The sequence below is a fragment of the Peromyscus maniculatus genome, chromosome 11 (assembly GCF_049852395.1).
Source record: "Peromyscus maniculatus bairdii isolate BWxNUB_F1_BW_parent chromosome 11, HU_Pman_BW_mat_3.1, whole genome shotgun sequence".
Taxonomy (NCBI): Eukaryota; Metazoa; Chordata; class Mammalia; order Rodentia; family Cricetidae; genus Peromyscus; species Peromyscus maniculatus.
The window spans coordinates 86257523-86277174 of record NC_134862.1 but is presented as its reverse complement, the minus strand read 5'-3'; the positions used below and the strand labels follow the sequence as shown (position 1 = coordinate 86277174).

Sequence of the window (19652 nt, the reverse complement as noted above, 5' to 3'; positions counted from 1 at the left end):
TTCTTTTTTAGACAGGTCTCACTACTACATAGCTCCGGTTGGCCTGGAACTCGTTATGTAGCCAAGGCTAGCCTTGAACTCAGAGAGATTCTCCTGCTTCTGCCTCTTAAGTGCCAAGATTAAAAGTGCCACCATGTTCAATTTTGAAGTCTTTTTTAAACAAGATGTATTTATTTTTATTTGGTGTGTATGAGTGTTTTGCCTGCAGTGCCTGAGAGGAGGCTGGAAGAGGGTCTTGGATCCCCTGAAACTGGAGTGACAGATGGTTGTGAGCTGGCATGTAGGTGCTGGGAACCAAACCCAGGTCCTCAGGAAGCACAGCAAGTGTTCTTAACCACTGAGACACCACGCCAGGCACTAAAGAGTCTCCTTTTTTTTTTTGTTTTGTTTTGTTTTATTTTTAGAGACAGGGTTTCTCTGTGTAGCTTTGTGCCTTTCCTGGAACTTGCTTTGGAGACCAGGCTGGCCTCAAACTCACAGAGATCCACCTACCTCTGCCTCCCGAGTGCTGGGATTAAAGGCGTGTGCCACCACCACCTGGCCCTAAAGAGTGTCTTAAATCTCTAGTTTCTTTGCTTTCTAGTTGACCTATCAGAATGAGTTTGGGGCCAGATTTCCTCTCATGGTAAATCAGGTAAAATGTTTACTTGGAGTGGCCTCAAATCACATGATCAACCTTGGCTCAAAATGAAAGCCATTGGTCAATATAGACAGAGTTGCATCAGGCACCAAGATGAAGAAACAAGAGTAAGACCGCAAATGAAAAGTGAAAATACACGTGAGGTCAAAAGGACTCTGGGGCTGAAAAGATTGCTCAGTGGTTAAGGGCGCTCACTGCTCTTGCAGAGAACTGCCTGTATGTCCAGTTCCAGGAGGTGTAACACCCCCATCTGGCCTCCAAAGGTTCTGCCCACACGGTGGCCCACATAAACTCACACACACACACACACACACACACACACACACACACACACACACACGCATGTGCACAGATGTGGCTGGGGCTGGGAAAATGTCTCAGTAGATAAAACGCCTGTTGCACAGCATGAGGACCTGAATTTAAATTCTCAGGACCCACATAAAAAGCCGGGTGTTCCTGCAGAGGTCTGTGACCCCAGGCCCTGTGGGGCAGAGACACACAGATCCCTGGAGCTATTGGCTAGACAGCCTAGCTGCATCTGTGGGCTCGAGGTTCCATGAGAAACCCTACCTCAAAAATAAGGTAAAGAGCAATGAGAAAAACACTCACTGGTCCAGAAAGGAGAACACTGAGCTTGAGATGGTAAATGCCTCATGGAGCATGCAGGAGCATCCCAGGCCTGTTCCTATAGGTGCTCACTGGATCTGACAGGAGCAGAGCAATTGGTGTGTGTGTGTGTCCTCTCTACAGTAATGGAAGCCTTTGTCATGGCTTGTCATTTTGTGCTCCCCATAGGGTCTGACATATGGCAGACACTCAGCACATATCTATCAAATGGGTGAAGTAATGATTAATGTTGGAATGTTGGAAATGTACCCTGTGTATTGCTCTAACCTCACCCTGCAGTAACCACCTGTCAAGGGTGAGACTCTTACCACGTGTCCAAAATTGTGCTAAGCATAATGCATAGATATATGTGCGCGAGTATGTCTGTTCGTTGGTCCTCACAAACATGTTTATAAGGAGATTCTCTTAGTCCATTTTTGTAAAGAGGCAAATTGAGAAGTAGGGAGGGACTGAGGCAGGGTCTCACGTAGCCCAGGCTAGCCTTGAACTTGCTTTGTAGCAGAGGATGGCCTTGACTTCCTGGCCTTTCTGTCTTCACTTGCTAAGTGGATTACAGGTGTGAGTCACCACACTCAACCTCACTGCACTTTCTCTGCACTCTTTAGGTGTGTCTCCACCAGCACACTCAATACATTGTCAACTAATTAATTATCTGGTTAGCTGGGCATCCTGACAGCGGGGGACTCGTGTTCACTTATGTTCTCCCATTGTGAATAGCGAATGCCTGGAATACTCTAAGGGCTAAATAAATGTTTGTGGAGTTGATTAATTATCAAACTCTGAATAAACATTGGTTATTTAGAAGACACGTTGGCTGGAGACAATTTTGACTTTGATCCAGGGATTCCTTCATGCAAGACCTGAATGCTCTAGGTGATAAGATAGCACAATGGTTTCTCTACTTCTCAGCAGCTCATGTGGAGCACAATGCTGACCTTCAATTTTGCTGCTCGGTCAACCAGTGTGGGGCTGTTGACTGGAAGCCTAAAGCTCTGCCTGGTACTGGAATGGGGGATTTGTTATGAGGTGTTAACAGGATCTCTGGGTCCCCAACGAGGGTGAGCAGAGGAGGCCAGCAGGGACAGGGAACATGATGCTCCACTTTAAAACTTTTAACAGCGAAATAAAGGATGACTTTTTAAACTAAAAAACATGAAACTTTCAGTAAAACACGAGCTACAACATTTTAGAGCAGTGGGTAACAGCCCAGGGGGGCTTGTCTATAGCATCACCTCATGGCTAGGACACAGAAGACAAAAGGAAGAAATCTCTGTTCCATAGTCCCCTTCAGGACACCCCTCAATGGCCTGTCATTGCCCATTAGGCCTCACTTCCCAGAGGTCCCACCGCCTCCCAGGAATAGCAGACTGGGGACCCAGCCTTTCACACACGGGCACTTGAAGGGACATTCAGTTCCAAACTGCAACATGCAACTGAGTAAGCATCAGATACTGCATGCAAAGTTGTGAAGGTCAAGTCCATAACAAAGGCTCAGTCAAAGAGATACTTGCATTCAAGCAGTTAAAGATACAGTTGGGTCTGGAGAGATGGCTCAGCGGTTAAGGGCAGGCCCAAGCTGGCTTCCCAGAACGCACACTGGCAGCTTATGACTTCCTATAACTCTGACTCCAGGGAATCTGGTGCCTTTTTCTGGCCTCTGCAAGCATCTGCACACGTGTGCTAGCTGTCCCTGCCCCATATACATAATTACAAATAATAATATAAATCCTTTTTAAGACACAGGGGCTGAAGAAATGGCGCAGCAGTTGAAGTTGTGTACGATTCTTGCAGAGGATCTGGTTTCCACTCCCAGGACGCACAATAGATAGCTGTCTCACAACCTCCTGTGACTCTAGCTGCAGGGGTCTAATGCCTCCGGGTCAGTCACTATGATGCCCACTTCTCCAGAGACAGATAAGCGAGCACATACAGGTTCTGTACTCCCACCGAACTTGGAGAGTGAGCCTGAGCTACAGGCTCTTCTCCCTGTATCCACATCCTGCTTTCCCTGCCAGCGCTGCCCCCGCTCCACCATGACCATGAACTCAGTCGTTACCCTGCCTCTGATCAACACAATGTGTACAGACTTGAAGCATGCCGTCTGTTGGCCGCTCTGACTGTTCACAAAGCCACCAAAACCACATGAGAAAGCCAAGCTAGCCCCGTGACTGAGTGGCACTGTCTCATTGGCCAATAACCATCAACTTAAAAAAAAAAAAAAGCGAGACTATTTTCATTAAGATCACTGCCAGGTGTGGTGGCACACTCCTTTAATCCCAGCACTCTGGGAGATAAGAGGCTGGAGGATCTCTGTGAGCTTGAGGCCAGCCTGATCTACAGAGTGAGTTGTGAGTTCCAGGACATCTAGGGCTACACAGAAAGACCTTGTCTCAAAAGAAGAAGGAGGAGGAGGAGGAAGAGGAGGAGGAGGAGGAGGAGGAGGAGGAGGAGGAGAAGAAGAAGAAGAAGAAGAAGAAGAAGAAGAAGAAGAAACCACTGCTAGTCGATCTAACAGACACATCAGAGATCCTACAGAAACTGGCTAACTAGGCCTAGATCTGAAAATATATCAAACCAACTCATAGAACTATAAGCTCAAAAAATTGTAGTTGTTCTAAACAGTTAAGTATGGAGGGCCAGTTTCTTATGTAGCCAAAGCTAACTGATACAAGCTTTCAGCCTACACTGGGACTAATAAGCTTTTTTTTTATAAAGGGCCAAATGGTAACAATTTTAACTTTGTAAGCTAAAGGCCTTTGTTGAAACTACTCAAATCTGCCACTGTCACCAACAAGGAGCCACAGACAACATGGAGAAGGACAGCCACGGCTGAATTTGGCCAGAAAGCTGTTTCCTGTCCCTTGTTCTAACACCACACAAACGGGCAACAATCACGCAAGAGTGTGTCCCAGCCAACCGCCCTTGGATCTGAGCAGCTGGGTCTTGTGTTCCATTAGAAAGAAACATCGGAGAGCCCATCACAAGTCCGGCAACTTGAATGAGATGACGCATTCTAATGTACCTTCCCCTGCTCCAAAGGGACCCCGAGATACCGATACAGGGGCAAATAAACTCTAGCAGGGAAGCTTGACTTGGGGGCGTGGTCAAAGAGTGGAGATGTGAGACAGGAAGAACATCAGTATGGAGTCAGTATGGAGCAGGGGAGGACAGGCAAGGGAGGCCAGGAGATGGCCAAGGCCCTAGGAGGGGCAAGGAAGCTGGGTCATATGCCCCCCACCAGCATCAAATCTACAGCATTCTCGCCTGACCCCAACCTAATTACTGCAGCCAGAGAAAGTCCTGGAACAGAGGGTAATAGCGTAAAGTAAGAAGCTGGCCTGGAAATGAGGGGGCCAAGAGGGCGGGCCAGCATCCTCTGATACAGAAGGCTTCCCTATGGGGATGTCTGGATGGGAATACGATGGAATTTATAAGTGAGGGCAGGTGGAGGAGGTCACCTAGAGGGGAGGTATGCAGAGAAGCATTAGGTGCAACAGTTTGACTGAAATGTCCCTGCAGGCTCAAGTGCTGAAGCCTTGGCTGGCACTGGAAAATTGGGGAGGTGGAGCCTGGTTAGAGGATACAGTTTACTGGTGTGGGGGATATGTCCTTGGGCCGTACCTTGGCTTCTTTCTCTCCCCCTCCCTCTCTCTGGTTCCTGACTACCATGAAATGGACAGATCTGGCTCTATGGTACAGTCCCTCACCGCGTCCAGAAACTGAACCCTCTGTACGTCAGAATGAACCCTTCACAAACAACACAGTCTATGAAGATCCACATCTGTTGTCAGCTGATCCTGGGGGGAACATATATCCAAGGTTGCTTTAACAAATTGCCACAGACTTGGGGACTCACAGGACGGAAATGTGTACTCCCACAGTTACAGAGGCAAGGAGTCTGAAGTCCTGGCGTGACCATGAGTATGCTTTCCCTAAACACTCTGGCCAGGACCCCGCTTTGCCTCTGCCTGGGTTCTGGTGGCTCCACTAGCACTCCTTGTCTTGGGGTGCTCCACTAGCTACTGCCTCCATCATCCCTTCCCCCAAACACCCCTCTTCTTACAGACGTTTGGACTCAGATGTTCCCTAACCCGTGTGACCCCATTTTAACTGGGTTATATCTGCAAAGCATCCATTTCCAAACAAGTTCTTCTTGTCAGGTAGCAGGACTCAGATCTGTCATTTTAGGAATGCAGCCCAAACCATGAGAGAGGATGAGGAGGCACAGGCACAGGAAGATGAAAAAGCCAGCGACTGTGTTTCCCATGTACCCCAAGAACTCACCCATTGACACGTTTTGAGAAGAAAAGTGTGATTGTCATAAATAAGAGGAAGATGGAACTATGTCTGTGGGACTTAGAAGTGTGGACAACATGGTTCTTCTAAGAGATATGAGAGAGAGAGAGAGAGAGAGAGAGAGAGAGAGAGAGAGAGAGAGAGAGAGAGAGAGAGAGAGAGAGAGAGAACAAAGGAAGAACAGTCAAGGATCACAGTGGTAGAGATGAAGACCGGCAAGGACTGACATGAGCTCTTGGAGACAGTGCCGATCCAGCCCCATCAAGACTGAACTGTAAAAGGAAGAAGCAGACAGAGCAGAGCTTGATGAGGCCAAGGGAGGTTTTTGCTTGTTTTGTTTTGTTTAAGATGAGACTGAGAACATCAGGAGAAAGGACACAGTTTCGAGGGGGGGTTGATATGGAGGTGTTGAGCCTAGAGCCAGGTGCTGTGACGTGGTGGTCGCTGGATTACCAGGTTCTGGCTTCTCTGGAAGATGAAGGAGAGAGGAGCCTATGAGCAAAAGTTCTGGAATCCCCAGCTTGCTACACGAATGACCCTGTCTGCCATCATTACCACCCTCTTTGCAACAGCCACGCCCCGCAGGCTATCATGACTGTACATTTTCCTAGAATTGCCCTTTTGTGGCCCTTTTACTGAAACATCAATGAGTGCTTTCCTATCTGCCGTGGGCTGTGTGTCCTAAGCACTAAGAGGAGGAAGCCTCAGGTTGCAGGCTGGATAATACAGGCCTTACTCTGCTGATCTTGACTGCAGCCCCTTAAGGAGGCTGGACAGGATGTATCGTCATCCTACACATAGAAAAGCAACCTAGATTCAGAGAGGAAGCCACTCTCGGTACCACGTAGATCCACAGCCATTCTTGACACCATGTGGATCCTCAGCCATGTTTTCAGAAATCTGGTTGACGCCTAAAGCCGCCACCCTCATCATGGGACAGCCATGGCCCTTCTAAGTCTAGACAAAAATAGGAATTTTCTTTTCTTCAAAGGGAACCCAGAGGGAAATGTGTTGCTCTTTTCAAGATTTATGGAGTAACAAGAAATACTCATGGCCTCGCTGTCCCGGAAGGAATAAAGGATGGTGGTTAGTGGCTTAGGACTAACTGCCTCCCTCAAGAAGGCCACACAACTGAAGAACACAGAGAAAAGGAAACAAGAACCATTTCTCCATCATATGTGAGCATTCTCTGTCCAGCAAACAGTTTTCTAAGCTCCGCTCTATGCCAGGAATTATTCTCAAGACTTCAGGTTGAAAATAAGTCAGACATTCTTTTTTCTGTTCCCAAAGATCCAGTGCCATAGTTTGTGTCTAGACCCTTTCCCAGTGTTCAGGGATTGTTCCCAAGCTAGGCACTACTGAGTAGTGGGAACTTTAAGAGGGGGTGTCTGGTTGGAGGTAGGGATCGAAGGACCTCTGTAGCTAGAGTTTTCCTGCCTTGCTCTCAGTCAGGACAATTCTCTGTCACTTGCCAGTCCCACAGCCGCTCAGACCCAACCAAGTAAACACAGAGACTTATATTGCTTACAAACTGTATGGCCATGGCAGGCTTCTTGCTAACTGTTCTTATAGCTTAAATTAATCCATTTCCATAAATCTATACCTTGCCACGTAGCTCATGGTGTATTGGCATCTTCACATGCTGCTTGTCATGGAGGCGGCTGGCAGTGATCCCTTCCACCTTCCTGTTCTTTCTATTCTCCTCTCTGTTAGTCCTGCCTATACTTCCTGCCTGGCCACTGGCCAATCACTGTTTTATTGATTGACCAATCAGAGCAATTTGACATACAGACCATCCCACAGTAGACCTTTCTTTCTTCTGCAGTGATGGGAACAGGCTTGCTTTATACCACACACTTCCCCCAAAGCAATGAGTCCAGCTAATAATTCTGATAAGTCTCCAAACCCAAGAGCTCAAGGAAACCGTTCTCCCTTTTACGCTGGTGCTGGGGTTTTGTTATGAAAGTAGAAAGCTGACCAACATACCCAGGATCTGAATAGGCAGATACTTCCTGGTACAGATAATCTTGGTCACACTGGTCACAGGGGTCAAGGAGCACATATGTTTGTGGAGTTGAGGACATCTCAGGTAAGCTGGTAGGACATAGGGTCTTTAAGAAGAATGCAGGGGTGAGGAGGAGGGAGTCCTAGGAGGAGGAGAAGAGGAATGAGTCCAAAATGGTGATAATAATAACAGTAACATACAACCTTTATGTGGTATTTATGGCTTACAACATGCTTTTACATAATTTTTTTTGCATGTAGTCTTTATAATAGTCCTTGAGAAGCAACCAGAAAGGTACCTTCCCTAAGAAGATTAAGTCTATGAAATGACTGCTCCCTAAGCAGCAATATGGTCAAAAAGAATAAGGAGATTTCCACCATTATTCCATGACCTGGTCATCAGACATAGCTTCCTGAATCCCACTTGACAGTCTTGTCTAGTTTGGGCACAAGCTAACATATCCTAATTAGCCCAAGCAGGGTCTCCCTGATCGCTGTGTCAGAGAGTTTCCCACCACCCCAGCTGATCTCCACTTCCTCAGCCAGATGTGTATCCTTCCTGCCTTTTTGTTGACTGCCACCAGTGAAGGACGAAGAATGAACAGCCCCCACTGGAAAACTCATTTAGGTGGAGTCCCAAGCTGTCTCCCAAGGATGAACTTCCTTCTTGACAAAATGACTCATCCACCCACCCATTCATTCAGTAAACTATAGAATGCCTAGTGTATACAAGACTTGGGGATAGATTTTGTAGAGGACTTAAAAAGTCCATGAATCTCCTTGTTTCTTCACTAGTTATGAGGAAGGGATGAGACCAGGGCATACACGTTACCTTATTGACTCCTCCCAGACTGTCGATAGATGCTCTTACCTCCACATCATAGGAGACGTCAAAGCTCACCTCTCTGCTTCTTAACCCAAGAGGCTTCATAGAAGTTTTCACTTTCATTCAGTTTTCTGCCTTTGTTTAATTTTACTTCCTGGTGTTGATTAAGCTGAACTTTGGATCAACTTGTAACACCAGAGGCCTGTGCAGGTGAGCCTTCAGGTCTCCAAGCTAACATGGGTCCTTACCAAGTTCCTAGGAGGGATCGCAGAGATGAGTTCACATCTCCATGTGTTTTTGTGAGGTTTCCCCAAGTAATGCATTTTTGGGGGGTTCTTTTGCTCAAAGACACTGCCCTGAATCAAGTAACCTCCAGACCTCATGTGATCAGGATACATTTCTGCATTTGAAAGAGGAGTAGAGGACACAGAGAAAGAGGTCAGGCTGGGCAAGCAATGGAATGCAGAAAGGTGGGCACTTGGGGAGTCCTGTCAGCTTGCTGTCCCTGTAACAAGAACACTGAGATAATCAGCGTCTATGAAGGGAAGGGTCCTTTTTTCTTTTTTGCTCTCAATTTTTGAAATCTCCAGTCCATGGTTCCCTTGCCTTGGCACCTGTGCTGGGGCGGCACATCATGGCGGGAACACTTGGCAGATCAAACAATTGTGAAACAATTGGGGACTAGGAAAGGAGCCAGGGTCCCATTCAAGGTCACACCCACAGGGACCTAGCTTTTTCCCTACTAAGTCCCACTCCTAAGGGTTCCACCTTAACCCAGTATCAGCATGGACTGCTAAAGCAAGCCTTTTTGTGCATGGGCCTTCTCTGTCTTAGTTACTTCTCCTGTTGCTGGGACAAAATGCCTTGAGAAAGGATGGGCACCTTCAGGCTCACAATTTGAGGGACCATTTTCTAGTACGGTGGACAAAGCACGGTGGCATGAGCAGGAGGCTCATATTTCATCAGCAGTCAGGAAGCAGAGAAAGAACAGGAAATGGGGCTGGATTATAAAATCAGAGGGGGGAGAATTGCCATGAGTTCTAGGCCAGCCAGGGCTACATGCAGCAATATGATATCTTGAAAGAACAAACAAAATAAATGGAGGAAAGAAGAGAGAGGCAGGGGAGGGTACAGGAAAAAAAGAGAGAAGAAAACCCGTGTAGAACCCTTACCCACGGTTACACAGAGTATAAATGAGATACCTTGTGTGGTGGTTTGAAAGAAAATGGCCCCCAAAGGGAGTGGCACTATTAGGAGGTGTGGCCTTGTTGGAGGAAGTGTGTCACTGTGGAGGCGGGCCTTGAGGTCTCATATATGCTTAAGCCACACCTACTGAGACAGACCACTTCCTGTTGTCTGCAAGCCAAGATATAGGACACCTGGCTAATTCTTCAGCACCATGTCTGCCTGCATGCCACCATGTTGCACTGTGATGATAATGGACTGAACCTCTGAAAATGCAAGCCACCCCAATTAAATGTTTTTCCATTATAAGAGTTGCCGGGGTCATGGTGTCTCTTCACAGCAATAGAAACCCTACCTAAGACAGCTAGTACACTGTTAGTGACCACTGGTAATGCAGGCTCATTGGAAGGTATCTGGGAAGCCCAGAATCTAAGAATCGCAAAGGAAAATCACTCCCCTCGCATGGATGGCAAAGTGTCGGTGAGTGTGTCTGGTGCTCTGCAGCAGGCGTTCCTAAGCAAGCAGATGCAGTACCAGCTTTGGGGCTGGACAGAGTTCAACCCATCACTCCGTATGACCTTGGGCATGTCACCTTACCCTTGGGAGTCTTGCTTCTTCTGTATCACAGTTCTTGGGAACCACCACGTTCCTGAAGCTGATGTGAGTCACCGTCAAATGTCCAATTCACAGTAGGTCTCGCAGTCCCCAAAGTGAGTGGGAGCAGACACTCAGGTCGCAGGTAGTGAATGGCATGGTGTGTAGGAATGACCATGCAGAGGGAGAAAGGGAGGCTGGGAAGGGCGGCAGGGTGTGTCTCTCCAGGCCAGGCCTGGGAAGGCAGTGACCTCCACACTCCATGGCTCCTATCTCCCATCTCACTCCCTCCCCTCCAGGTCGCAGCTCTGGCAGGAAGCAGCCTGTGGGAAGCTGTGACAGTAATACCAACAGTAGCTGTAGTAATAGCTGGCGCCTTCCCGGAGGATCGCTGTGTGCCAGGCACAGAGCCAAGTCCCTTCTCACCTCCCCCTCAACTCCAAGAAAGGGGGATGGAGAGGTGGGGGGGTTCTGCTACAGCATCTAGGCCTGTGAGCACCCTCCTGGAGATTGGGAGTCTGCATGGAAGATGCCTGATCCACATCACCAGGCACACCTCCTTGAGACCTGTGCAAATAGGTGCTTCTGAAAACAACCAAGTTAGTGGTAAATACAGAGAGTCTGATACACAGTCCAGAAAGGCTCCAGCAAGTAAGAAGCTGTTTCCTTCTTAGATCGGAACCTGCTCCATGAACCTCAAATCCACATTCCCAAGGAAAGCAAGCACCTCCCACCCCCTAGCTCAGGACGCCAATGAAATATAAACTGAGTCCTTAACACAAAGAGGAGATGCAGTCTGTCGGGCTGAGGCCGCTGGCCAGGTTTTGTCCACGTGGCCCCCGGGGAAGTCTAGCTCCCATTAGAAGGCACAGGTACCCCAGGGAACATACACAGTCAGAATAATTACACTGTAAGTTTTCTCCACCAAACATGAAGTGAATATGAGCATTTCCCTGAGCCAGGGTGATGTAGGGTGCAACCATCCCCTTTACCGCTCTGAGTAGCACCAAGAGTACATGGTACATGTACATGGAAGTACATGGGGGAAAATACCAAGACTCATGTCTTCACTAAAAGCCAGCTGTGTGACTCTGGGCCAGTCATGTCTCCTCTCTGAGCCTCATTTTTCTTACCTGCAATGAACAGAAAGTTGACTGAGTTGACACCCTGCTTTGTGGCTTTTCCAAAGACTCTCTTTGGGCACTTCAATCTGAACTCCTCGGCCGCCAAATCGAGGCAGAATTTGGTTGGTTCTAGATGCCGCATCAAACATGGTGGCAAAGATTTATACGGTAAGTTGGTGTATCTGTGAGATTGTGGGGGAAAGTCAGCCAGTTGAGAACTATACAGTAGGGGGACATTAAACCAGTGAAGGGGGGGGGCATCTACTACAGGAGGCTACAAAGAAGAATGAGTGAAATGCATCAAGAGGAAACCACACTTCAGCTTGCCTTTTCCAGAGCTAGACAGGGCCGGCCACCCCTTGGAATGTTTGCTGCGTGAGTGATGTAAGAGAATGAAGCCACCACCACCAAAGGGGCAAGCTGAGTGAGTGCTCCAAGTCTAGAGGCCCAGGCCGCCCACCTCACAGCTTGTTGCCTTTACAGCCAGCCAGGCCAAGAAGAGACATTTACTGAAAGTTCCAGGTCAGTGGAGAGGGTCCCTCTGAGGACAGGTCCCAGGAGACAGAGGCTGCAGGTGGAGTGGGAAAGAGAAGTAAGAGCTGGGCACAGCTGAGCCCTGGGGAAGTACCAGCCGGAAAGGGGACAGGCCAAGCAAGAGGAAGGAGGGGGAGCGAGCACATCGGGGTGCTCACAAGATGCCAAGTCACAGACCCATACCCTACTCATATCATCATTTAATTTTTTCAAGAGATCTGTGAAATGGAAGGAAGCTCTGGGACTTGAACCCAGATTTTGCCAACCTTCTTCCCATCTCCTAGGGCAGTCTCCTGGGGAAAAGCAGTATGTGGACTCAGATCAGAATGGTGCATTCTGTCTACAATTCCCATGCCTCCACCATGCCAGCCACCCTACTGCCCCACTACCTCAGGTCTATTGAATGAACAGACCTGTGATCTAAGTGCTTTTGTCTATCCCTTGCTCTGGTGAGAGCTCAGCCAGCTCCCTACCCTCTTGCTCCGGACCCCAGCAGTGATCTCCAGCAGTGTAGATACCCTGCTGCCACTTACTATCAAGATAGCTAGTATTTCTTCTGGAATGTACATGGAAATAATTCTGCTTTCCTGGCTCCAGAGACCCCGAGAGCCGTCCAACAACCCAGAACGCACTCCCCATTCACCCCTCTGTTGTGGGTTGGAGGCAGCTCACTACAAGATACATCTTCATCTTAGCGCCCAGGTCCTGTGAATGTTTGAGGCCAGTCTGGGGTACATGAGACCCTGTCTTGAAGCGAAGCAAAACGTCCATGCTTTCTACCACACCCTTCTTTTTCCTACCTTCCCACACCCAAAGTTCCTTTCTAGAGGAGGAACTCTGAGTAACTGCCTTGTAAAATTGTCTCTGTTCTGACCTTCAGAACTGTCTAGTTCTATTTCTACCTCTAGAAGACCTAAAGTGAGGCTTATGTATGGTCCCCAAGCTGTCCTAAGCATAGCTCCCTTCCCCAGGTCACAGGGGAGCACACTGTCTAAGGGAAGCCTAGGTAGCTCTCCCCTTAGGAGTTAAACATAGGCACTCAGAGGGTGCCATCCCCTACCTATTGGGGTCACTAACTGAGGTATGACCGTCTTTGTCCATGTTTGATTATCTCATCATAAAAAAGAAGGCCTACTTTCAGCTGGAATTAGGGGAATAAACCCAAGAAATGTGGGAAAGGAGGAAGGAGAAAATGAGAGGAATGCCATCACCCAAGTCTTGTGCATCACTCCCTCCCTATACCTGGTTACCACCAAGACCATCGTCACCTCTGGCCTCATCAGTTACATGAGTTAATAAATCTCATTCTTTTCTGAATCTGGTCTGAACCCATTTTCTGTTCCCTGAGACTGCCAGTGTCTCAGCTGAGACAATACTTCTACTTAGACAAGAAGAGGGTTGCTGAAATTTCTGTTTTATCACAGAAGACAGATTTCAAGGCTTGCAATGATGAAGTCAATGCTTCTCCACCTTCAGGGCTCACCTTTTGCATCTTTAGAGAGAGGACCTGGGGTGGTTTGAAAGAAGATGGCTCCCATGGGCTCATAGGGCGTGGCACTATGAGGAGGCGTGGCCTTGTTGGAGTGGGTGTGACTTATTGGAGGAAGCGTGTCACCGGAGGCGGGCTTTAAGGTCTCAGTTGCTCAAGCCAAGCCCAGTGTGGCACTCTCTTCCTGCTGTCTGCCAATCTGCATGTAGAACTCTCAGCTACCTCTCCAGCACCATGTCTGCCTGCATGCCACCATCCTTCCCACCATGATGACAATAGACTAAACCTCTGAACTGTCAGCCAGCCCAAATCAAATGCTTTCCTTTATAAGAGTGGCTGTAGTCATGGTGTCTCTTCCCAGCAATAGAAACCCTAAGTCAGGACCAAGGGCATCTAGGGACGGGCGCAGCCTGTCTGTCTTCCAATTTGTGTGGCTCTTTTTTTGATCACTAGACAGCAGGTCTCCCCTAAGCTTGGTCTCCCCTAAGCTCTTTCCAGGAGGCAGACAGACACAAGAAGGTTTTCTCATAAGCAACAGAGCTCAGTAGCTAACACCCTGACTATGGTCAGTGTGCTGTGCTCCCAGACTCTTAGGACTTGGTTCACACTAGCTCAACATCAGTATTCCTAGCCCCTCTGTGGGTCCCTGCATCCCTACACGGAGGACACACCTTTCTCACCTGTGCCAGGGCAGAGTTCTTCGTGGACACAGAACCTCTCTTCTGGGCCCCAAACAAGTAGAGAGGATGTGCTTTCTCTGTTCTCAGCTCCGATTGTCTGACTACCCACCGCTGAGCTCACAAGGCACATCAGTCAGTATTCAATAAAGGAGATCAGTATTTGCAGTTGGGTTCCATGGACTCTGCAGAATGAGCCAGGTAAGGACGTCACAAACATGCACATGGAAATGCTCCAAGATTATGAAATGATAAGGGAGGGAGTTGACACGAAAATTAATTTTTCACAGTGCTTTATCAAACATACATTATTTCACTTAGCGCTTGACCGTGGGTTATAAATTAACTGCTGTTCCACCACAAGGGAGAACATATTATTCTCACTTCCAAATAAATATCTTTTCATAGTTTCCCTTTAAATTCAGTCCAGAAACATGATGGGCCCCTATTGTTCGTCAGACTGGCATCGGCCTCATTTCTGGGAACCGTGTCCCTGGCTCCTGGGAACTATTCCTCTGCCCCCGGCCCCCTGAACATGCAGGCCCCTCAACATGCATATGGCACCACAGGAGGCTGCCTGTTGGCACAATGGGATGCACTCTTGGTCCTGGCCATTGGTGGAGAGGTGGGCACCTGATTCAAACTGACCAATCAGAGCCCTCCCCCAAGATTTGGGAACTGCAACTGACAAAAAGAAGTCAGTCTCCCTCCGAGTGTCTGAAAATGAAGACATGTAAATGCAGAAGCAGTTGGCAGCCCCGTTCCACCATGTGGACTGAGGAATAGAAAATGCCAATCAGCAGAAAGAGAAGCAGAGACAAGAGAAGGCGAAAGAATCCAGACAGCCACTGAGCTGAGCGGTCTAGCCGCTCCCCCAGGCCCAGCCATATTCCTCTTTTTGGATCCCACCGAATCCACGGAGCCTTATGACAAAAATTCTTTTTTGGCTTCAACCAACTTAAGTTGGATTTCTCTCCTTTGCAACCCCAAGAGTTTTAATGAATATGAGCGCATAGCCTTATTTCAATCTTGCCTCTGTGTCAAGCTTGAATTTCTCAATCATTTTACTTTGTGACTTCAGAATGGAAAAGAGAAAAACGAAAATATTTTAATTAGACTCCCACGCATATTAATCTGCACTCGTTCTCCTGGATGGTTTCTACACAGAAAATTCTGGAAGAATTTTCTTCCACCTGGAGTGGATTAATAACACCCTAGATACACGGGTGTGTCATGAGATTCTTCACTAAGAATTTAGTCTTCTTAGAATCTGGTTGGAGAGATGGCTCTGTGAATAAAGTACGTGCTGCAGAAGTATGAGGACCCGAGTTTAATCCCAGAATCCACATAAAAAAATCTAGCGTGGTAGCAAGCCCTTCCAGCCCTGGGAAGGTAGAGACAGGCCAGTGGATCCCTGAGGCTAGCCAGTAACCTAAGCAGCAAGCCCCAACTCCTAGAAAGAGACCCCACCTCCAACAAAGCAAGAGTTGGTTGTGGTGACTCAAACCTGTAATCCTAGCACTTGGAAGATTGAGGCAGGTGAATCGCTATAGGTTTGGGGCCAGCCAGCGTGGGCTAAGTAGTGAGTTCCAGGAGAGTCTGTCTCACAAAACAGTAACAATAACAAATGGATCAAAAGCAAGGTGGCTGGCTCCTGAGAAATAACATATCACAGAGAGAGAGAGAGAGAGAGAGAGAGAGAGAGAGAGAGAGAGAGAGAGAGAGAGAGAATCTGTTTTTCTCTAATTTTAAAGCTTATCTTTGAGAACAGCATGTTCTCTTTTGGTAATCTGACTTCATGTGGCCTCTGACCTCTAGATCTATAGGAATCCCTTTGGCCACTTGTTGAAGTCCCACAAACCTTATCAGAGGGGCAGTAGTCTGGGCAGCAGTCTGTTGTGCATGCTTTCCTTTGAAGGCTGCTTAAGGATCACAATTAGCCTTTTCATATGCAAGGCCCCGTGATGCAAGGTGGCTGACAGCTGTCCAAAGGAAGCTCTGTGGAGAAACTGAGACAGAAAATCCCTTTGCAGAAGGAACAGAAAGAACTGCTTAGCTAGGCGAACTCTCTATATGTTCTGTGGTCCTTAAAATAACCAATAACGAAATGTACAACATGGCCGACTCTGTCTCCATCCACGTTCTTAAGCGTGGATACTTAGTGTCAACAAGATAAAACAAACCACGAAATAAGTTCTTGCTGTGTATTTATTTAGAATCTCTAGGGGTTTGCCTGTTAAAAAATAAAAATTAACCCTAAACCCACTGGACTTGACCACAGACAAGAAAGCATATGCTTAGCACATGGCTGACATGTGTAAACGTGAGTGCAGTTAGATATTAAAATCTCGCCAGCCAGGAGAAGCCCTCCCCATCTCTACCCCCTGCCCGCCCTTATCGGAGCAAGCATGCCTTTGATCACACAAGCCTCAGAAGCCTAGCGATATATTAGCCACCATTTCTACTCTAATTGGAAAATATTTCCCTGTTCAAGTTCAATCAGCATTTCAGTTAAATAGGTAAAGGATGCCCAAGAACTTAGAGCCGGAAAGAACCTCAGAGGCATATCTGGCTCAAAAGGTTTATTTTAAAGATGAAAAGATAAAGTCACTTATTCAAGACAACACGGCTTAGTCAGCAGAGAACAAGAGGGCAGATTTCTCATCACCTCCCTCCCTCCTGGTTTCCGGTTTTTAGAAGCAAGACCTTTCCAGAAAGTTCCCAAGCCCTTTCTCCTCAGCTCCTGGTCCGTCCTGCCTGAGGCAAGGCTGTGGATGCTCCAGAAATCAAGGGCACCCCACCAGAGAAAGTTGCAGGGCACTGGGGGGCCAGTGCTACGGGGTTGTAAAGGCACGCCTCAGGAGCTCTGCTCTCAGGGATGCAGTCCAGATGTCCTCACATCCCCTTTGCACATGCGAGCCTCACACTGCAGCAGTCCCGCCACGCGACAGCAGAGCCGCAGGAGGGTTCCAGGAGCCCCGGGGGATACATTTAAAGGATACCTAGGAAAGCATAGCAGAGGATGTCACCACGCCAGAAAGAAAGGCAGCCCGCTGAAGGGCAGGGGGATGGATGCACGGACCCGGCCCTCTGTGCCCTGCCAGCTTCCTCTCATACCCCATCATTGGTTGTGCTGGGGCACAAGGAAACCGCCAAGTGGAATGGCGCACCGTAGTCACACTGACACAGCCACCCGTAGAAGAGAGGGCCCAGTTGCTCGGCAGCTTGAGTGGGAATGTGAGGAAAATCATGGGGATTTCACAGCGCAGGTGGAGTTCAGCACAAACAACCTAGAGTGTCTCGCTCATCATTAGAGATGGCACCTCTGTACAACATCACGAAGTGGGGTTTCCGGGGCCTTTTTGAAAAAGACAACTGTACAGATAATACAAATTTGTTTAAGCTCAAGAAGAACAACAGGTCAACTCCAGTTTCCCAGGTAAGGGGTTGGGATGGGAATTTGGTACCACATCTCATTGCGGCATCCCACCCTCGTTCAGGATTCACACGCACACGGAGAGACAGGCACCCTGCTCTCGGCTCCATCTTTGGAACAATAGGCATGCCCAGGACATGTGGGTTTCAGAGCTGCTGTTGGGAGTGTGTGGAAAGGCGTTCTCCATCCCTGACATCGCACTGCCTGTGAATGGTTTTTCACATCAGTTGTTACCTGAACAGAGGTGTCGATTCCACATAGGCTGGCCCTGAAAAGAAGACAGCTCTCACGCAGCTCCTATAAATTACCCGCTTCTCACTTTAATATCAAGTATGATATGTATTAGAGTGCAGGCTTTGGGCTAGACTCAAGTTGGAAGGCTGTCAAATAAAACACAAAATAGAAAAATAAATCCAAAGTGAAATTTATGACATGATTTTTACTCCCATTACATTCCACTTAACAAATGCATATGTTTTACAATATCTTTAATAATAATTATTAAACATAGTAAAATACTTCCAAACTTGGCTCATTGCATAATTGTACTTCGAGTGAAAAAAAAAAAAAATGATCTGAGGCCTTGTCAGGATGCCACTTCCTCCTCCCCCAGCTTTTAACAGAAGCAGCCTCCAGTGGGATAATCCAAGCTGTGTTCAAGAAGTTGGCAAGTAGGTCCAATTAAATGTGGTTTTACTGTATTCTGGCGTCTGCATATCTAGTTTGCCAAGAAGTAATCTTTCACAAAAAAAAAAAGAAGAAAGAAAAAAGAAAAAAAAAAGACGGAAAGAAAGACAGAAAAAAAAAAATCTGCACTGGCCCAGAATCAGACTGGATGGTACAATGTATCATATAACTTTACCTCATGACTAAGATAATCTCTTTTTTCTTAAATAGCTATGGAAAATGTATCATCTATCCATCATACTCCTGTATGAATCACAAAACACCATCCTGTGTGGGACATCTTACATTTATACATGACAAAGCTGGAACTCATCTCAATAGCTCTGTTTATTTTAATTATTAAACTCCGAGGGGTTAGTGCTCAGCCACCTGAGCTTGATGTATTTATTCAGGTGTACTCCAGTCGGATTATCTGAATGAGGCTGTAAACGATCCTATTGACTATTAAATACCCACTTGTCCAAGCAGGAGTTGTACACAGTCACAAACCTGGGTACCTGGAGCTGGGAGGGACGCCTCTCTGAATTTGCAGCTGAAATGCTAGGCAGTTCCTTTGCTGGAGTTTTACTGCCCCCGGGCCTTCATCGAGGAGCTGACTCCAGCAGTCCTTCCCAGCTAACCCAGGCTCTCCATGAACGGCCGGCCGTATCCAAAGTCCAGATGGAAAGCTGTCAACAAAGAGAGTCCTTCCGCCCTGCCCACTGCATGATTCATCCCTGGCATGAAGACAGGCCCGGAGATGGCCCCACCACCGTGACTCCCATAGGTGAGCCAGGCAAGGAGCACAGGTGCTCACTCTGCAGGTCAGCGGGAAGCGATCAAGTCCGGAAAAAAAAAAAAAGGCTGCAAACCTCACAACCTGGCCTTTGTTACGAATCATCATGAGCTCATTAAAAACACATGCAGAAATGGTTAAACAAAACCCTCTCAAACCTTTTTACAAAATCGCCAGTCTATTAGGGAGACAGAGCCCGCAGCAAACTCTGCCTCCAATGTGTGCAACGGAGCAGCTAATGTCCTTTGGACTCTTGTCTATGGCATCAAGCAGAGGGAAGGTTGGTTGTTTTTTTTTCCTCCCCCAAGGGGGGGTGTGTGCTTGTTTGTTTTGGGTTGTTGTTGTTTTATTTTTTTTCTTTTTAAAGACAAAATGATTAAATATAGCGACAAAGAACTGTTTTTTAACCAAACATGTATTGTTACGCTCATTGCCTTTTACAAAAACTGATGAAAATGATAAGACTGAAAAGGGAGATTGTGTCATAATAACAAGGGGGGAAAGAAAAAAAAAAGATGACTGTGGCCCGATTGCTTTTGTAAAGTGGCATGGCATCAAAGAGGGAAGTGGACAGATTGAATGGGGCACTCTGAAGCCATCCAGTGCTTGGCCCCGCTACACACACACACACACACACACACACACACACACACACACACACACACACACACTTGGATCGTATCTTAGTATAAACACAATTCACAGTTGTATTCCGCTGCTCTGTGGATGTCACCCAGATGCAGTGTGTCCCCCCCCCT

General features: G+C 47.5%; 1 long non-coding RNA gene across 24 annotated transcripts in view; it reads right to left on the bottom strand.

Moving 5' to 3' along the window:
- The window catches only part of LOC107400866 (uncharacterized), a 29183-nt gene extending 10048 nt beyond the window's left edge, over window positions 1-19135 (bottom strand). For 8 of the 24 annotated variants that reach the window (XR_013043418.1, XR_013043425.1, XR_013043423.1 and 5 more), the window contains exons 1-5: window positions 18609-19135; window positions 17667-17812; window positions 15858-16005; window positions 14000-14181; window positions 7550-11478 (exon numbers count right to left, since the gene is read on the bottom strand). This is a non-coding gene — a long non-coding RNA (uncharacterized LOC107400866). Of the gene's footprint in view, window positions 1-7549; window positions 11479-11756; window positions 11865-13990; window positions 14182-15857; window positions 16006-17666; window positions 17813-18608 lie in introns of all 24 variants that reach the window. The other 16 variants (XR_013043422.1, XR_013043440.1, XR_013043436.1 and 13 more) reach the window with 15 other exon arrangements.
- Between the last annotated feature and the right edge of the window lie 517 nt (window positions 19136-19652).